Below are 15,243 nucleotides of genomic sequence, written 5' to 3'. Positions count from 1 at the left end.
TTTGTATGAACTGTAAACCCAGCAGGAGACAGCAGAAATGTATGTTAGTTCTGTGTTATCTTGAATTCAGTATTCCCTCTGAAATGAAGCAATGATAGGGGTAACACCCACGGGCAAAAAACACTTAATTTTAATGGAGATGCTGGGGATTGAACCCAGGACCTCATACATGCAAAGCATGCGCTCTACCACTGAGCTACATCCCCACACATAAGCGGTGACAATGTCCAATAAGGAGACAATGCACAGGCAGTACCTTTGGATTTTTCTCAAAGTTCATTCATGAAATGTCCTCTCTAGAGCAAAAGGAAAACTGTAATCTCCCTTCAATAACATGACAGGTGTGCGTCTTGTACATCATTAATGAATTGTGTGAAACCCATGCAGAAACCCAAAGATAACTGGAGCTCTTTGACCCTTTTACTTGTAAATAAAGGTGCTACGTTGCCATGGAGATCATTCAGACACTTTAATACAGTATAAGCAGACCTGCTCTCCTCCATTCATTACCGATTCAAACATTGACATCACTGGTAAAACCTTACTATAAGTGCAATGCTGCTTTTATGGCGTCAAGTGGCATCTGGTCACCCAAAGGTCTGAGATTCAGTGTATGTCTGACAGAGAACTATACTGCCACAAAACACTCAGTACCACATGTGTGGGTGAGGTTTCTGTTGACTCCAGAGTCTGGAGTGACCTGCACCTAAACTGGACCCCTGTTCTGCATGTCTTTGATCTATCCTTGCTCCAAACACACCTGACTAGTGTGATTAACATGCTGTTGATTAAATCAGGTGTGTTCAGCCAGTCAAAAGTGCCACTGATGAGTTCAAACAGGTAGGCAGTGCAAGGGTCCCTCAGGAGCAGGATTGAGAAAGACTGGCATAAGACACTGATGCAGTTATATGCACTGTTGGGAAAGACTTAAGAAGTAGCTTTATAGACTGCAAGCCATACTAAATGGAGATGCTGGGGATTGAACCCAGGACCTCATACATGCGAAGCATGCGCTCTACCACTGAGCTACATCCCCACAGTGTCAGTATTCAAGGGAGCATAAAATCCGCAGCATAGAAAATCTGAAATTTTGGCGAGCTTGCGCTCGTCATCTCCCGCCTGGACTACTGCAACGCTCTACTGGCTGGCTTACCGACCAGCGCCATCAGGCCGCTCCAGCTCGTGCAGAATGCCGCTGCACGCCTGGTATTCAACCTCCCTAAGCACTCTCATGTCACTCCACTGCTTACTGCGCTCCACTGGCTTCCAATTCAAGACACTGGTACTGGCCTACCAGGCCACAAGAGGCTCCGCACCATCATACCTTCAGTCCCTAATAACTCCGTATACCCCTACTAGAACCCTCCGCTCTACGACCTCTGGTCAGCTGACGGCCCCCTTACTTCGGGAACCCGGCAGCCGCTCCTCCCGACCACGCCTCTTCTCCGCCTTTGCCCCGCGGTGGTGGAACGACCTCCCTCATACAGTTAGGACTGCGGAGTCCCTTACCATCTTCCGCAAGAAACTGAAAACCCACCTCTTCAGAACCCACCTATCCCCCAATGCCTAACCTCCTTTCCTTTAAAAAAAAACCCCAAAAAAACCCTTGTCTTGTTTCTATGTTTGTCAAAGAATTCCAGGGGCACAATACGAAGGAGTAAATTGACGCTCAGTCTTATTGCAATGTCTGCTTATGAGGTATTAGGAATCCAACCGATGCACTGATTGTAAGTCGCTTTGGCTAAAAGCACCTGACAAATGCTATATTGTAAATTGATGACACAAAGACTGATCTCTGTGGAACACTAGAATTCAGACTGGTTCTGTTGACTCCAGAGTCTGGAGTGACCTGTACCTAAACTGGCCTGCCTTTTTCTTTTTGAAAACACTTACTGATGAGTATAGGGTATTATGGCTTAGAAAAGTCTTGGGTAGTGTGGTCTCTCGGCATGGGATTCCTCCCACTGCATAAGACAGTGGTTCTCAATACTGCCCCCGGGGGGCCTCTGCTCTGCATGTCTTTGATCTATCCTTGCTCCAAACACACCTGACTAGTGTGATTAACATGCTGTTGATTAAATCAGGTGTGTTCAGCCAGTCAAAAGTGCCACTGATGAGTTCAAACAGGTAGGCAGAGCAAGGGTCCCTCAGGAGCAGGATTGAGAAAGACTGGCATAAGACACTGATGCAGTTATATACACTGCTGGGATAGACTTAAGAAGTAGCTTTATAGACTGCAAGCTATACTAAATGGAGATGCTGGGGATTGAACCCAGGACCTCATACATGCTGAAATTTTGGAGAGTTTGAGGTTTTTCCTTCCAATCAGTCCTCAATTATTTCTCTGACTATAAATTTATATGAACTATAAACCCAGCAGGTGACACCAGACATGTATGTTAGTTCTGTGTTGGCTTTAATTTAATATTCCTTTTGACTTAAAACACTACTAGGGGAAAATTCACTGAATTGAATTCAAATTAATGGAGATGCTGGGGATTGAACCCAGGACCTCATACATGCAAAGCATGCGCTCTACCACTGAGCTACATCCCCACACATAGGGAGCAACAATAGGCGCTTTCGCACCGGAGCAACTTTTCCATAGTTCTTAGAACTGTTGGAGAAAGTACCCCCTTTTTTGCGTGTTCGCACCACAGGAAGTTAGAACGATCATAGTTCTTAGAACGCTGTTTTGAGGGGCTTTTTTAGCTCCTACTTCAGGGTAGGTACTTTCGCAGCGCAATAGGAACCTTGTGACGTAGGTGTACAGCCATTGGTCCAGACGCAGGTATACGATGATTGCAACCGCCATTTTTAAAGATCCGTGCAAAATATAAAGTCTTAGAACGTATTTCATTTAGCTTTTGATATTCATGTCTCAAAATGTCTGGAATTGTAGGAGGGGGCACATAGTTTTTATGTTTTATTTTACCGGTATTTTATATCCCCCAACAATGACCATTTTGCAACGTCCAATGTATATTTGTACATTGAAGAGGTAGCGTACACTCCGCTTCGGTAGGTGCTTGTGTGTACGCTTGTGTGGCTATGATCCGCATTTTAACCTAAAATAAGAATGTGTTTATCCAGCTTACGATTTTAGGGCTGCGGCGGGGAAAAAGGAAAAAAAAAAAAAAAAAACGATGCCGCGAGCAAGGGTCAGGCACAAGTGCTATGCTAGCACCCGAAAAGTACTATGCCCAACAAGTCATTCACTGCTACTGTGGTGGTAAATGCATAAATGCATTGGGAAATGATTTTTTCCATTGGAATGGGTCTATAGCCATACAGTTTTATTTTCGTTAATGAGAAGGCAGTTATAGGTTATCTAATGTGCAATCAATATTTCTGTCATTCAAATTCAATAAAACTCATTGTGTATACTGTAGTCTAGTTTGTCGATTTCTTTTGCCGCAGTAATGGTTCTTTTTTTCCTTTTGGAGGTATTTAAAGGGTCTTAAAAGTAATTAAATTTGTACTTCAAAATGTGCAGCTATCGTGGTTAGTCATAAACAACAGCTCTTAGCTGCTATACCGTCGGCCGGCTTACGTCACTTCAGCGTTCCTACTGGCGGTGCGAAAGCAAACAGAAAAAAGGCCCTAGAACAAATGTAGTTCTAGGGAAAGCTCCACAGGGGGTAGTTCCTATCGAATTAGACCCTAGAACTGTTTGGTGCAAAAGTGCTTAATGTCTAGTGGGGAGACAATGCACAGGCAGTACCTTTTTGTAAAGTTCATTGATGAAATGTCCTCTCTAGAGCAAAAGGAAAACTGTAATCTCCCTTCAACATGACAGGTATGTATCAGTCTTCTGTATCATTAATGAATTGTGTGAAACCCATACAGAAACCCAAAGATAACTGGAGCTCTTTGACCCTTTAACTTGTAAATAAAGGTGCCAACACGTACCAAGAGGTCTTTGGTGTGCAGGAGTGAAACTGTTCTTGAAATTCATGTTTTTACTTCCAATCAACCGTTTATTTTGTCCATTCATGTTTTTACTTCCTATCAGTCCTCAGTTACCTACAGTTTGTTTTCTCCATTTTGCATCTTTACTGACTACAAATTTATGCAAACTATAAACCCAGCAGGTGACAGCAGAAATATGTTGGAATGACCTGCACCTACACTGGCCTGCTTTTTTTGTTTGTTTTGTTATGTTTTTTTTTTTTTTAAAGACTTACTGATGAGTATTGGGTATTGTGGCTTGCAAAAGTCCTGCTTAGCGTGGTCTCTCTGCATGGGATTCCTCCCACTGCATAAGACAGTGGTTCTCAATCCTGCACTTAAACTGGACCCCTGCTCTGCATGTCTTCTATCTATCCTTGCTCCAAACACACCTGATTAGTGTGATTAACATGCTGTTGATTAACATGCTGTGCCCAGCCAATCAAAAGTGCCACTGATGAGTTCAACCAGGTAGGTAGAGCAAGGGTCCCCCAGGAGCAGGATTGAGAAAGACTGGCATAAGACACTGATGCAGTTATATGCACTGTTGGGAAAGACTTAAGAAGTAGCTTTATAGACTGCAAGCCATACTAAATGGAGATGCTGGGGATTGAACCCAGGACCTCATACATGCAAAGCATGCGCTCTACCACTGAGCTACATCCCCACAGTGTCAGTATTCAAGGGAGCATAAAATCCGCAGCATAGAAAATCTGAAATTTTGGAGAGCTAGCGGTTTGTACTTCCAGTCAGTCCTCAATTATCTAAGTCAGGCATCAAAGTTCTTGCAGCCTGAATCTGATAAGTGAGACACAGCCAGAATGTTGAGGTTGTGTCTCCACCCCTCCCAAACTAAACCACATTTCACTTCCAGGTTATGCCCAGTAGGTGGTTTGTTATTTTTTGACAGGGGGGCTAGCCCAATAGTTACTGACATTACTCTATAGAGTATATAGGGGGATGGCAGGTTAACACAAGGGATGCATTTTGGTCATTTTGCTAACAAGGGGGATGGCATCTCCCTCATTCCCCTAAAAAATGTCTTCTCCCTTCAGTGACATGAAAGGTGTGCATCAGTCTTCTGCCTCATTGTGTGAAACCCATGCAGACGCCCAAAGGATGTTTCTCCGCTCCTCCCAGTTATGGAACTGGAAAAAAACAGGGTGGAGAAGAGGCGTGGTCGGGAGTAGCGGCTGCCGGGTTCCCGAAGTGAGGGGACCGTCAGCTGACCAGAGGTCGTAGAGCTGAGGGTTCTAGTAGGGGTATACGGAGTTATTAGGGACCGAAGGTATGATGGTGCGGAGCCTCTTGTGGCCTGGTAGGCCAGTACCAGTGTCTTGAATTGGATGCGGGCAGCTACCGGAAGTCATTGGCGCGCAGTAAGCAGTGGACTGACGTGAGAGTGCTTAGGGAGGTTGAATACCAGGCCTGCAGCGGCGTTCTGTACGAGCTGGAGCGGCCTGATGGCGCAGGTCGGTAAGCCAGCCAGCCAGTAGAGCGTTGCAGTAGTCCAGGCAGGAGATGACAAGCGCTTGGACCAGGAGCTGGGTCGCCTGTTGTGTGAGGAATGGGCGGGTTCTCCTGACATTGTATAGGGAGAATCTGCAGGATCGAGTGACTGCCGCAATGTGACCAGAGTAGGTCAGCTGGTTATCGAGGGTTACGCCAAGGTTTTTGGCTGCTGTGGTGGGGAACACCACAGATCCCTCGATGGTGATTGCAGTGTCAATCGTTGGGGAGTTCTTTGCAGGAAAAAACAGAAGCTCCGTTTTCTCCAGGTTGAGTTTGAGGTGGTTCGCGGACATCCAGGAGGCGATGTCAGCTAAGCAGGCTGCGATACGAGGCTGAACCTGAGAGTCAGAGGGGGGGAAGGAGAAGAACAGCTGTGTATCATCAGCGTAGCAGTGGTAAGAGAGACGAGAGAGAGAAGAGGAGTGGACCAAGTACCAAACCTTGTGGGACTCCTGTGTGGAAAGGGCGGGGGGAGGAGACCGATTCCCTCCAAGAGACCTGGTAGGAACGGTCAGACAGGTAGGACTTAAACCATGCGAGTGCAGAACCCGCGAAGCCCAGCCCAGCAAGGGATGAGAGGAGAATCTGATGGTTGACCTTGTCAAATGCTGCGGAGAGGTCTAGGAGTATGAGGACAGAGCTGAGAGACTTTGCTCTGGCCAAGTGGAGCTCCTCCGAGACAGCAAGGAGGGCCGTCTCGGTGGAGTGGCCGGCTTTGAATCCAGATTGGTTCTGATCCATGAGATTGTTCTGGAGAAGATATGGAGAGAGTTGGTTATATATTGCACGTTCCAGGGTTTTGGACAGAAACAGTAGGAGAGAGACTGGACGGTAGCTACTGACATCAGTTGGGTCTAGAGTGGGCTTCTTAAGCAGTGGCTTGACCCATGCCCTCTTCAGGGCAGAAGGAACTGTGCCAGTAGACAGGGAGCTGTTGATCAAGGATGAGATGAAGGGCAGGATGTCGTCCGAGATGGCCTGAAAGAGAGGGGAGGGGATGGAGTCTAGAGGACAGGTAGTAGGACGATGGGATTTGATAAGTAGGAAAGCTTCAGAGTCAGTGGGGAGGGGGGGGGGAGTCGCAGATGCCTTTGATCTTCTTCTCAAAGAAGGAGACAAAGTCATCTGCAGATAGGGATGAGGGAGGAGGAGGGGGAGGAGGAGGAGGAGGAGGAGGAGAGAGGAGGGAAGAGAAGGTGGAGAAGAGTTTGCGGGTGTTTGAAGAGGCAGAGTTGATCCTGGAGTGGAAGAAGGCAGATTTGGCAGAGGACAGGGTAGAGGAGAAAGAAGAAAGAAGAGAGTGGTAGTAGGATAGGTCATTGAGGGATCTTGATTTCCGCCATCTCCGTTCAGCCGCGTGAAGTTTGGCTCTGTCAGCACGAATGCTATCAGCTAACCAGGGACTGGGAGCGGAGAGGCGAGCCGGCTTGGTGACAGGGGGGCAGAGGGTGTCCAGGGAGGACGCCAGTGCGGAGAGGACTGTAGAGGATTTCTCCTCCACGGGAAGAAGTGAGAAGGCTTCCACAGATGGGAGAGAGGAACAGACCATAGAAGAGAAGGTGCTAGAGGAGAGGGTGCGAAGGTTGCACCTAGCTGAGACTGGCAGCGTGGGAGCAGAGGATTTCAGGGAGGGTGAGATCGAGAGAGAGAAAGACATGAAGAAGTGATCTGAGGCGTGGAGCGGTGTGACTGTGAGATCAGGAACTTGGCAGCCTCTTGTGAAGACAAGGTCCAGTTGATTGCCACCCTTTTGCGTTGCAGGGGACTCCGCGAGGGTAAAGTCAAAGGACTGAAGGAGGGAGAGTAGGCCATCAGACTGAGTAGAATTCAGCGGAAGGTTGAAGTCTCCAAGCAGCAGGATGGGAGTGCCGTCCTCAGGGAAGGAGCTGAGGAGGGTGTCCAGTTTGTCCAGGAATGCCTGCAGAGGGCCTGGAGGGCGGTAGAGAACAGTCATGTGTAGTTTATAAGAGGAGGAAACAGAAACAGCATGAAATTTAAAGGATGTGGGAGAGATAGAAGGGAGAGAGGTTTCTCGGAAGCTCCATGACGGGGAGATCAGGAAGCCAGTTCCCCTACCCCTCCCCGAGGATTTGGGGGTGTGGGAGAAGGAAAAAGCAGTGGAGAGAGCGGCAGGAGTGGCCGTGTTCTCCGGCCTGATCCACGTCACAGTGAGGGCCAGAAAGTGCAGGGACAGCATTGAGGCTTGGGAAGTGATGAAGTCAGCCTTCTGTACCGCTGACTGGCAGTTCCATAGGCCACCTGAAATGACAGCAGTAGTGTCAGCAGAGTGTGGCGGGTGGATGAGGTTAGACAGGTTGCGTCCACAAGGATGCAGCGGCCGCCACCTGCAAAGAGTGCGAGAAGAAACTCGAACAGGAATAGTGAGATGACACATGATTAGTGTGAGAGGGACAGAGGTAGGGTAGAAGCACAATTACACAGATAAACAAATGGGAATTAAATCACTGAGGGTCCGGCAGACAGGCAGTAGTTGTCTCAGCTTCCTCGTTGTCCTTCCTTGGTGGACTCCCACAGGTAGACTCCCTCGTCTTAGTCCGACCGAATCTTCGTCCGACGAGACAAGGGAGACGAGACTGCTACAGCTGCCACTACAGCTGCCACTCTGCGGAAGCACTATTACTAATGAGTCCTGTGACTACAGTGTTCATGGCTTAAGGGCTGGCTACAGCCCCGCCCCCTCAGAACAAAGCGTAAATTGGCTGTGGCCGAGAGTAACAAACAAATGCAAATCAGCAACTCAACAGCTGACGCGACAAGAATTCAACACAAACTCCCTAGTAAAATAAACCAGCGACGCTACCAGACAGAGAACACAGTTCTAAACTGACAGAGAACCTAAGGTAAAGCAAACCCTGAAAGAATCTAGCACGAAGTAAGTTATATATACGGTGAAACGACAACAGAGTACACACAGCAAACAGAAATCACGGCTACTAAGGCAGATAACACGCAACAGAGACAAGAGAGAAACCAGAAATCGCGACTACTGAAGCAAATTAAGCAACGTCTTACTAGGATCCTGCTCTGAAGGAGAAGCAATCTGACTGGAAAATGATGCACACACTAACTATATTCCTGGGGAGGTGCGCATCAGGCTGCGGAGTAGGGCATGCGGCTACGCAGAACCCACGCTGCACCTACAGTGTAGATTAGACTCAGGTGTATAAATCAGCCCGAACACACCTGACCAGTGTTATTAACATGCTCCTCAGTAAATCAGGTGTGCTCAGCCAATCAAAAGTGCCACTGATGAGTTCAGCCAGGTAGGTAGGGAGAGATGGAGAATGTGCAGAGCAAGGGGTCTGGCACCCCCCCCCCCAATCCCCATTCCCCTACTAATTGCCTTCTCCCTTCTGCATCCAGTATATGTCTGACAGAGATTCAGTATATGTCTGACAGAGAACTATACTGCCAAAAAACAGTCAGTACCACACATGAAATGATACAAAGACTGATCTCTGTGAAACACTAGAACTCAGACTGGTTCTGTTGACTCCAGAGGCTGGAGTGACCTACACCTAAACTGGCCTGCCTTTTTCTTTTTGAAAAGACTTACTGATGAGTATAGGGTATTATGGCTTAGAAAAGTCATGGGTAGTGTGGTCTCTCTGCATGGGATTCCTCCCACTGCATAAGACAGTGATGCAGTTATATGCACTGTTGGGAAAGACTTAAGAAGTAGTTTTATAGACTGTAAGCCATACTAAATGGAGATGCTGGGGATTGAACCCAGGACCTCATACATGCGAAGCATGTGCTCTACCACTGAGCTACATCCCCACAGCGTCTGTACTCAAGGGAGCATAAAATCCGCAGCATAGAAAATATGACATTTTGGCGAGCTAGTGGTTTGTATTTCCAGTCAGTCCTCAATTATCTAAGTCAGGCATCAAAGTTCTTGCAACCTGAATCTGATAAGTGAGACACAGCCAGGATGTTGAGGTTGTGTCTCCACCCCTCCCAAATTTAACCACATTTCACTTCCACGTGTGGGTGAGGTTTTATGTGATCAGCGTCTGTGTTTATCAAAGCCATGAAATGATACAAAGACTGATCTCTGTGAAACACTAGAACTCAGACTGGTTCTGTTGACTCCAGAGTCTGGAGTGACCTGCACCTAAACTGGCCTGCCTTTTTCTTTTTGAAGAGACTTACTGACTGATAGGGTATTATGGCTTGGCAAAGTCTTGGGTAGTGTGATCTCTCTGCATGGGATTCCTCCCACTGCATAAGACAGTGATGCAGTTATATGCACTGTTGGGAAAGACTTAAGAAGTAGTTTTATAGACTGCAAGCCATACTAAATGGAGATGCTGGGGATTGAACCCAGGACCACATACATGCGAAGCATGCGCTCTACCACTGAGCTACATCCCCACAGTTTCATAGTCAAGGGAGCATAAAATCCGCTGCACAGACAATCTCAAACTTTGGCGGGCTTCATGTTGTTACTTCCAATCAGTCCTCAATTATCTACAGTTTATTCTGTCCATTTTGCATCTTTACTGACTACAAATTTATGCAAACTATAAACCCAGCAGAAATATGTTGGAGTGACTTGCATCTACACTGGCCCGCTTTTTTGGTTTTCTTTTTTGAAGACTCACTGATGAGTATTGCGGCTTAGCAAAGTCTTGGGTGGTGTAGTTTCTTTGCATGGAATTCCTCCCACTGCATAAGACACTGATGCAGTTATATGCTTTATACACTGCAAGCCATAGCAAATGGAGATGCTGGGGATTGAACCCAGGACCTCATACATGCAAAGCATGCGATCTACCACTGAGCTACATCCCCACAGTGTCAGTATTCAAGGGAGCATAAAATCCGCAGTGTAGAAAAATCTGAACTTTTGGAGAGCTTGAGGTTTTTCCTTCCAATCAGTCCTTAATTATTTCACTCACTATAAATTTATATGAACTATAAACACAGGAGACATGCATGTTAGTTCTGTGTTGGCTTTAGTTTAATATTCTTTTTGAATTAAAGCACCGATAGGGGTAACGGCCCATGCAGATGTGGGGAAAATTCGCTGAAATTAATTCAAATTAATGGATATGCTGGGGAGTGAACCCAGGACCTCATACATGCAAAGCATGCGCTCTACCATCGGAGCTACATCCCCATACGTAGGCAGCAATGATGACCAGTGGGGATACAATGCACAATGAAATACTGATCAGCAAAGGGCTCATCAGCGCAGCAAATAGTCAAGTTCTTGTAACATGACTCTGATAAGCAAGACACAGCCAGGATGTTGAGGATGTGTCTCCGCCCCTCCCAATTATGGAACTGGAAAAAAAATTAAGAGTTTCAAGAACATTACTGCCATTGGCAGATTCAAGAACATCACTGCCATTGGCGAAACTGCAGATGTGCCAACTTCAACAAGTGCATTTATATTAAGACTCATGCATATTTACAAAAAAAAGTAAAAAATATGAAAAATATACATACAGAATGTCAGTAATATAAGAAGAAAGATAAATATCAGTGATAAAAAACTACAGAATCTAAGCAATAAGTATGAAATATAAACAATGTAAAGTATAAACGAGAATTTATCCAGGGTAGAAATAATGACATTGTGAAATGCAGGCCTATGTTACCATGGAGATCATTCAGACACTTTAATGCAGCATAGCAGACCTGCTCTCCTCCATTCATTACAGGTTCAAACAGTGACATCACTGGTGAACCTTACAATAAGTGCAATGCTGTTTTTACAGTGTCAAGTGGCATCTGGTCACCCAAAGGTCTGAGATTCAGTATATGACTGACAGAGAACTATACTGCCAAAAACACTCAGTACCACATGTGTGGGTGAGGTTTGAGGCGATCAGCATCTGTGTTTATCAAAGCCATGAAATGATACAAAGACTGATCTCTGTGAAACAGTAAAACTCAGACTGGTTCTGAGTTCAGCCAGGTAGGCAGAAGAGGGGTCTCCCAGGAGCAGGATTGAGAAAGACTGACATAAGACACTGATAGTTATATGCACTATTGGGAAAGACTTAAGAAGTAGCTTTACAGACTGCAAGCCATAGTGAATGGAGATGCTGGGGATTGAACCCAGGGCCTCATACATGCAAAGCATGTGCTCTACCACTGAGCTACATCCCCACAGATGGAAAGAAATAATGTCCAGTCGGGAGACAATGCACAGGCAGTACATTTGGATTTTTCTCAAAGTTCATTCATGAAATAATGAACCTCCATAGAGTAAAAGGGAAACTGTAATCTCCCTTCAATAACATGACAGGTGTGCGTCTTGTACATCATTAATGAACTGTGTGAAACCCATGCAGAAACCCAAAGATAACTGGAGTTCTTTGATCCTTTTACTTGTAAATGAAGGTACCAACACATACCAAGAGGTCTTTAGTTTGCGGGAGTGAAACTGTTCTTGAAATACTGATCAGCAAAGGGTTCATCAGTGCAGCAAATAGTCAGGCATCAAAGTTCTTGTAACATGTGTCTGACAAGCACGGCACAGCCAGGAGGTTGAGGATGTGTCTCCGCCCCTCCCGATTATGGAACAGGAAAAACATTTAAGAGTTTGAAAAAATTTCTTTTAGATTCAAGATTCAAGAACTTTACTGTCATTGTGCAAACCCAATCAAATTGCAACTGTGCCAGCCTCAATCGGTGCATTACGATTCACACATATTTACAAAAAAAGGGTAAGAAATATAAAAAATATAAATATAAAACATCAGCAGTAAAACAAGAAACATTAATATTAGTGATAAAAAGTAGAATCTAAGAATCTAAGCAATAAGTACAAAATATAAACAATGTAAAGTATGAAATACAATTTATTAAGGGTAGAAATAATGGCATTGTAAAATACAGGCTTATGTTGCCATGGACATCATTCAGACATCATTCAGACACTTTAATACAGTATAAGCAGACCTGCTCTCCTCCAATCATTACAGATTCAAACATTGACATCACTGGTGAACCTTACAATAAGTGCAATGCTGCTTTTAGGGCGTCAAGTGGCATTTGGTCATCTGAAGGTCGGATATTCAGTGTATAGCTGACAGAGAACTATACTGCCAAGAAACACCCAGTACCAGATGTGTGGGTGAGGTTTGAGGCAATCAGCATCTATATTTATCAAAGCCATGAAATGATACAAAGACTGATCTCTGTGAAACACTAAAACTGGTTCTGTTGACTCCAGAGTCTGGAGTGACCTGTGCCTAAACTGGACCACTGCTCTGCATATTTTCTATCTATCCTTGCTCTGAACACCTCAGTAGTGTGATTAACATGCTCTTGATTAAATCAGGTGTGCTCAGCCAATCAAAAGTGCCACTGATGAGTTCAACCAGGTAGGTAGAGCAGGGGTCCCCCAGGAGCAGGATTGAGAAAGACTGACATAAGACACTGATAGTTATGTGCACTACAGGGAAAGACTTAAAAAGTAGTTTTACAGACTGCAAGCCATACTAAATGGAGATGCTGGGGATTGAACCCAGGACCTCATACATGCGAAGCATGCGCTCTACCACTGAGCTACATCCCCACAGTGTCAGTATTCAAGTGAGCATAAAATCCGCAGCATAGAAAATACGAAATTTTGGCGAGCTTGTGGTTTGTATCTGGCTGATGCACTGATTGTAAGTCGCTTTGGCTAAAAGCGTCTGCTAAATGCTAAATTGTAAATTGTATTTCCAGTCAGTCCTCAATTATCTAAGCCAGGCATCAAAGTTCTTGCAACCTGAATCTGATAAGTGAGACACAGCCAGGATGTTGAGGTTGTGTCTCCACCCCTCCCAAATTAAACCACATTTCACTTCCAGGGGGCTAGCCCAATAGTCACTGACATTACTCTATAGAGTATATAGGGGGATGGCAGGTTAACACAAGGGGGATGCATTTTGATCATTTTGCTAACAAGGGGGATGGAATCTCCCTCATTCCCCAACAAAATGCCTTCTCCCTTCAATGACATGAAAGGTGAGCATCAATCTTCTGCCTCATTGTGTGAATTGTGTGAAACCCATGGAGACGCCCAAAGGATGTGTCTCCGCCCCTCCCAGTTATGGAACTGGAAAAAAACATTTAAGAGCTTAAAAAAAGATTTCCTTTTGATTCAAGATTCAAGAACTTTACTGTCATTGTGCAAGCACAACGAAATTGCACTTGTGCCAACTTCAACCCGTGCATTTATATTAAGACTCGCATATATTGACAATAAAGGGAGCATAAAATGGAGATCATTCAGACACTTTAATACAGTATAAGCAGACCTGCTCTCCTCCATTCATTACAGATTCAAACACTGACATCACTGGTGAACCTTACTATAACTACAATGTCAAGTGGCATTTGGTCATCTGAAGGTCTGAGATTCAGTATATGTCTGACAGAGAACTATACTGCCAAAAAACACTCAGTACCACATGTGTGGGTGAGGTTTGAGGCGATCAGCATCTGTGTTTATCAAAACCATGAAATGATCTAAAGACTCAGACTGGTTCTGTGGACTCCAGAGTCTGGAGTGACCTGCACCTAAACTGGCCTGCTATTTTTTTTTTTAAAGACTCATTGATGAACATAGGGTATTGTGGCTTGGCAAAGTCCTCTGTAGAGTGGTCTCTCTGCATGGGATTTCTCCCACTGCGTAAGACAGTGGTTCTCAATCCTGCCCCTGGGGGACCCCTGCTCTGCATATCTTCTATCTATCCTTGCTCCAAACACACCTGACAAGTGTGATGAACATGCGCTTGATTAAATCAGGTAAAAAGCACCACTGATGAGTTACAGTGAGTGGAGATGCTGGGGATTGAACCCAGGACCTCATACATGCGAAGCATGCGCTCTACCACTGAGCTACATCCCCACTGCTTTGAGGCTTGCAGCATCTATAAAGTCAACAGAGCAGACAATAACAAACTTTGGAAATGTTGAACTTTTTACTCACAGGCACGTGGACTGTTTTTTTTCCTCTACAGCATAAAACACCCATGTCACGTCCATACTCTGTGTCTGCGTCTTTAACGGAACGGCAGCGCCCCCATCACCGACACGTGAAAATGGTTTGAAGAGACGCATTTTGGTGGCAGCACACAACATCTAAAATGGTAACACAATAATAATCACTACATAAATCCAAACGGAGTAACAACAACAATATAATTACAAGAATGATTGAAACTGGGTGTCTTAGTGTTATCTTAAATCAGAGGGTGGTGATTTGGGATCCCTGTAAATCAGCTGGATCCTTAAGTTAGTTACCACAGGGCTTTTCAGTTTCCCCCAGTCATTAACAGTTCACTTTGCCTGTTTTGCATCTAGGGCAACTCCAGTCCTGTGGGCCCCCATGTCCTGCACGTCTTTATTTTAACTTTTCATTATGAGGGACTGACACTCCTGATTCCACTGATCAATTAATCGTCAAGCCCTTGATTAGCTCAATTAACTGTGATAATGAAGACTTAAACCAAAGACATGGAGGACAGGGGGCCCTCAGGACTGCAGTTGAGAATCACTGATCTAGGGTAACAAATTTTTCAAATGAACTGTGAACCTAGTTCATTCCAATAAGCAGGTAGACAACACCAATGGTGCACACTTCAAATGGAGATGCTGGGGATTGAACCCAGGACCTCATACATGCAAAGCATGCGCTCTACCACTGAGCTACATCCCCACAGATTCCAGTGCTCAAGGGAACACAAAATCCACAGTACAGACAATCTGAAACTTTACTTCCAATCTACAGTTTATTTGGACCCTTTTACT

The 15,243-nt window shown here is 45.2% G+C and overlaps 11 non-coding genes across 11 annotated transcripts; all 11 read right to left on the bottom strand.

Moving 5' to 3' along the window:
* Nucleotides 1-134: 134 nt before the first annotated feature.
* Nucleotides 135-206, bottom strand: trnaa-ugc (transfer RNA alanine (anticodon UGC)). Its single transcript has one exon. It is a non-coding gene; the product is annotated as a tRNA-Ala (tRNA).
* Nucleotides 207-964: 758 nt separating this feature from the next.
* Nucleotides 965-1,036, bottom strand: trnaa-cgc (transfer RNA alanine (anticodon CGC)). Its single transcript has one exon. It is a non-coding gene; the product is annotated as a tRNA-Ala (tRNA).
* Nucleotides 1,037-2,484: 1,448 nt separating this feature from the next.
* Nucleotides 2,485-2,556, bottom strand: trnaa-ugc (transfer RNA alanine (anticodon UGC)). The gene has a single exon. It is a non-coding gene; the product is annotated as a tRNA-Ala (tRNA).
* A 1,990-nt stretch (nt 2,557-4,546) lies between these two features.
* On the bottom strand, nt 4,547-4,618 carry trnaa-ugc (transfer RNA alanine (anticodon UGC)). The gene has a single exon. It is a non-coding gene; the product is annotated as a tRNA-Ala (tRNA).
* A 4,574-nt stretch (nt 4,619-9,192) lies between these two features.
* Nucleotides 9,193-9,264, bottom strand: trnaa-cgc (transfer RNA alanine (anticodon CGC)). The gene has a single exon. It is a non-coding gene; the product is annotated as a tRNA-Ala (tRNA).
* A 525-nt stretch (nt 9,265-9,789) lies between these two features.
* trnaa-cgc (transfer RNA alanine (anticodon CGC)) lies at nt 9,790-9,861 on the bottom strand. The gene has a single exon. It is a non-coding gene; the product is annotated as a tRNA-Ala (tRNA).
* A 348-nt stretch (nt 9,862-10,209) lies between these two features.
* trnaa-ugc (transfer RNA alanine (anticodon UGC)) lies at nt 10,210-10,281 on the bottom strand. The gene has a single exon. It is a non-coding gene; the product is annotated as a tRNA-Ala (tRNA).
* Nucleotides 10,282-11,535: 1,254 nt separating this feature from the next.
* trnaa-ugc (transfer RNA alanine (anticodon UGC)) lies at nt 11,536-11,607 on the bottom strand. Its single transcript has one exon. It is a non-coding gene; the product is annotated as a tRNA-Ala (tRNA).
* Nucleotides 11,608-12,949: 1,342 nt separating this feature from the next.
* On the bottom strand, nt 12,950-13,021 carry trnaa-cgc (transfer RNA alanine (anticodon CGC)). The gene has a single exon. It is a non-coding gene; the product is annotated as a tRNA-Ala (tRNA).
* Nucleotides 13,022-14,269: 1,248 nt separating this feature from the next.
* trnaa-cgc (transfer RNA alanine (anticodon CGC)) lies at nt 14,270-14,341 on the bottom strand. The gene has a single exon. It is a non-coding gene; the product is annotated as a tRNA-Ala (tRNA).
* Nucleotides 14,342-15,079: 738 nt separating this feature from the next.
* Nucleotides 15,080-15,151, bottom strand: trnaa-ugc (transfer RNA alanine (anticodon UGC)). The gene has a single exon. It is a non-coding gene; the product is annotated as a tRNA-Ala (tRNA).
* Between the last annotated feature and the right edge of the window lie 92 nt (nt 15,152-15,243).

Source organism: Chanos chanos, chromosome 3, assembly GCF_902362185.1.
Source record: "Chanos chanos chromosome 3, fChaCha1.1, whole genome shotgun sequence".
Taxonomy (NCBI): Eukaryota; Metazoa; Chordata; class Actinopteri; order Gonorynchiformes; family Chanidae; genus Chanos; species Chanos chanos.
The sequence above is the reverse complement of the archived record's forward strand: the minus strand, read 5'-3'. Positions and strand labels throughout refer to the sequence as shown.